A 4,345-nucleotide genomic window follows, 5' to 3' on the forward strand; every position below is an offset into this window, starting at 1 on the left:
TTTTTTTTACTACTCTCCAAATGCTGCCGGCCAGTCCCCTCTCCCAAAAAAGCACTTTGGGGGAAATTGCATATAAAACTAAGACCATTATAGAAAATGGCAAATAAGCAGCCCCATCCAGAGAACTCTCGCATACAATATAGATATGTGCATACATTAGGGAAATGCCTGCAAGGATTCATTTTAAACTTCGCCCCCCCCCCCTTTGGAAATGGCTATAACTCTTTTGTGTGGCCGCCGCAAAGGGGGAGATGCTAAAATCGGTGTGGAAATAGGCTGCAGCAAATTAGCGCGAACATAAAATGGGAACACTACAGAAAGGAAAAAAAGAGATTTGCAGCTGGGTGTCTGCCTTGAATGGAAAATGCAAAGGAGATTTTTAAAATTTAGAATTTAAACTTAGCTATAAGGCTTTTCCTGCGTTCTGGAAACGGCGACTCAACAATGTAGGATTTTTGTAGCTTTCTTGGAAAATGGGCACCGTTTCTTTGCGGCCTGAGTTTTTTATGTACTTACTAGCAAAAGCAGACTGTCCATCATAAGCAAGAAACCAAGGGACGCCGACAGAAATGGAAAATTACATTCTCCATCTTGCCACCTGCCTAGAGGAAAAGCAATTGAATAGCCTTAACAGCTGGAAGTCAAAAATTTGTCTTCTGAATCAAATGGCAGATGTCATTCCGCAGGCTGAATGGCCAAAGTTTTTACTTCTTTCTCCCTCCAGTTATGTATGATATTTGGGGTTCCAGATCGTTTTTTTTTAGACGCGTGCAATTCCTGAAACAAACTTATATTCTGTCCAATATTTTTAGCATGATATTTCACCGATTCTAACCACTGTTGGTTATTACCTAAATGTTACATCACATTTTCCCCCCGCAGCCATGTTTTAATGCTTGCTCCCAAAACAATCAGCTTTGGCATTTCAGACAACTAAAATCATTGGTAGGATGGGTGGGCAAGCAGTTCGTTTGACAAATTTGCAAGTAAAGGATATGGCAATACCCATAGCCCTTAGACTTGTATACCACTTCATAGTGGTATATAAGCCCTCTCTAAGCAGTTTACAGAGTCAGCATATTCCCCCCACCCCCCAAACAATCTAAGTCCTCATTTTACAGACCTCGGGAGGATGGAAGGCTGAGTCAACCTTGAGCTGGTCCAAGATCGAACTCCTGGCTGTGGGCAGAGTTTGCCTGCAGTACTGCATTCTAACCACTGCACCACCATGGCACCGTATAAACACAGTGGAGGTATAATGTTAGGTTTTAGGGAAACAGAAAGGGGCATCTGCTATCTACAGGGAGAGTTGGGGTGTGTACAATGGTCATATGTGAGTTGCTATTGGAATAGCCAATCATCAGGATTGAAAGACCAGCTATTAGGGCTGAGAAATAAACCAAATCAAATGTCTATGGTGCTTTTTGAAAAGGCAACTGGCCTTTGTTTCTTTCCTTGAAAATGTTTCGCTTCTCATTCAAGAAGCTTCTTCAGTTCTGACAGAATGGTGGGGAAATCCTTCCATTCCCCACCATTCCGTCAGAACTGAAGAGGCTTCTTGGATGAGAAGCAAAACATTTTCAAGGAAGAAAAACAAAGTCCAGTTGCCTTTTGGAAAAGCACCTTTGGGCCAAATTTGAATCAAATTCAATCCAGAATGTGGGAATAATCAAAGACAAAGAAATAGACCACTTTGAGCCACATAGCCCCTCCTAGCAAGATTGAACTGAACAGGAAGTTTGTGAACACACTGCAATAAACACCGGAGAATAGTGAATAAAACCCCGATTTGCACAACAAATACTAGGCCAACGAATGCCACAATTGTCACGGTCACTCTGCAGAACTACAAATCCTGGTTTTTCTGCACTAAAGTTAAATATCTATTGACTTTTGGCTGCAAAAAAAAAACCCCAAACCACCTTAAATCTTTTGGAAGCAAAATAAATAAATCTGCCTTTTTCACTGTGCATATACAAATAAGAAAGGTGTATGTTATAAAATAAAAATTTCCTTCAAAATGTTGGGAAAAGAGAGGGAAGATCTCTTTTTTTTCCCCTTTGATTTGATAGGGTGGGAAGGAGTCAGTTTCAAATAAAGTCCATTTGAACAGTTCCCCAATTAAACGACTCCTGTCACGCGTGCCAACAGGGGCGGATCTGAGCCCTCAGCATAAAGTCCTTCTCTGATGTTGCAGTTCTCTCTCATGTGGACCAAGGCTGTGGCGCTCCATAAATATGCATGCACACACCCCTTTGAAGCACTTCAGTCACCAGACATTAAGGCACGTTCCCTGTATATTTTAAAGCCAAACAAATATACCTGTCAGGGACATGAATACCTTCTATATTTCATTTTAAATGAAATGTCAGGATGATGGAAAATATCTCGGAGGACGTTTTGTAAAGGGCAGGAAGCTAGCTTCCCCATCTCCACCCAGAAGGGGAGCAGCTGCCTTCAAAGGCCACGGGGGGCTTCTTAGATTGGATGAAAGACCCTCCCCTTACTTGTCCTGGTGCTCCTGGAGCCCTGAAACCCGAGATTGGTGGGTGAATCAGATGCAACATTTGCTTGGTAGATCCTATTTGGATGCATTCTTGTTTGCGCCCCCCGTGGACCGCTGTGCTTGACATATCCACATGAAATGGAATGGCGTATGCAAGTACCAGGTAGTCCTTGACTTACGACCGTTCCTTTACGACGGCACTGAAATTACCATTTTTCACACTCACGAACGTGGCAGCGTCCCCACGTGATCAGAATTCAGATGCTTGGCAACCGCGTGGCCATTGCTGTGTCCCAAGGTCAAGCAATCCCCTTTGGCGACCTTTTGACCAGCAAAGTCAACCGGGTTACTAACTTATCAGCTGCAGTGATTCGCTTAACAAATGAGGCAAGAAAGGTCGTAAAGTGGGGCAAAGCTGACTTAACAACTGTCTTACCTAGCCACGGAAATTCTGGGTTCAAATTGTGATCGTAAGTCGAGGACTAAGTGAGACGTTCGTTAAGTGAATTTTGCCCGATTTTATGCCATTTCTTGCCACGGTTTAGTGAATGGCTGCAGTTGTTAAGTTAGTAACACGGTTGTTAGTTAGTTAGTTAGTTCTTGTTAGTTCTTATTTTCCTCTTTTGCAGCTGTCAGAAATAGCTTAGGAATTGTTTCGTCAAGTGAAGGAGGACTGAATTAAGTCACGGACATCTCCTCAAGTTTTGTCAGGCTCCAAAACCCAAGAAAGATACACAGAGTTATTTCTAAGCAGTTTCCCTTATTGTTCCTCACCCCTAGATGGAAATCTTGGCCACTGCTTGCCTCAGTAAGGATATACTTTGAGAACTTCTAGCAGGAACGATCTTGACCCTCTTTCTGCTAGTCAAACTATCTAAACTTCGCTGTCTCTTGGTTTTCTGGAATGCAGCCCTTTCTTCCTGGGAATCCAGACTACATTCCATCACAGTTTGTGACATTGCTATTCTCACAATGGAGGGCACGAGAATGGCATGGTTCTAAGATCTACAGCAGGGGTGTCAAACTGCCGGCCCATGGGTCAGATGCTTCTCGCGGAAGCCATGCCCACCCCATTGCCGACAATGGCAAAACCGTCCCGATACGTTGCGCGACATCATGTGACGTCGCGAGTTTGACATGTCTGATCTACAATATTATGGTCCATCTAGGACTAATGAATCATACTCTGAGTAGGCATGCAGAAGCAAGCTGTCTATATTTCTGCTCTTTCTTATTTATTATCTGCATCTGAACAAGGCCCCTGGCAGAATATTGAGCCAATTTTATACTCCGGTGATATGTTTTTTTTCCCCTCGTTTTTGCATTTCTTTGCTTTGTTGGATCAAATTTCTATTCCTCCTATCTCAGCATAACTAGGGCTTGTCTGAGATTCTCGGCCCATCCCTCTCGTGTTAACTTTAACCGAAGCAAGTCTCTTTGATTTATGTGGAAGAGCATTTTCCCATTCAATATTGGATTAACAACAGCCTCCAGGTATTTGCCTTCTTTTGTCGGCCGCCGTCAATAAATCTTTTATGCAACTAATTCCAATTTCCATCAGATGGATTGAGAGTTTCTAGAAGGGGAGAGTAAGTCATTAAGTTGGGTGATGGGACTTTATCAGCAACCGATGAGCCCAAAAAAAAGGGGGGGAGTTTTATTTAAGAGGAAAAATATTGGCGCTGTTTCTGTCAATTTCTTCCAACATTAATATTTCAGACTTGTTGTGCGCTGCCTGCGAGACGGGGGGAAAAATGGATCTGACTAAAAAAAAAAAAGCAGATAAGATATTGCATTGATTTCCCCCCTTCCTCCCCCCATCCCAGCCCGCCCTCTTGA

This window comes from Protobothrops mucrosquamatus, unplaced genomic scaffold (assembly GCF_001527695.2).
Source record: "Protobothrops mucrosquamatus isolate PMUCROS unplaced genomic scaffold, P.Mucros_1.0 scaffold10640, whole genome shotgun sequence".
NCBI classification, from domain to species: Eukaryota; Metazoa; Chordata; class Lepidosauria; order Squamata; family Viperidae; genus Protobothrops; species Protobothrops mucrosquamatus.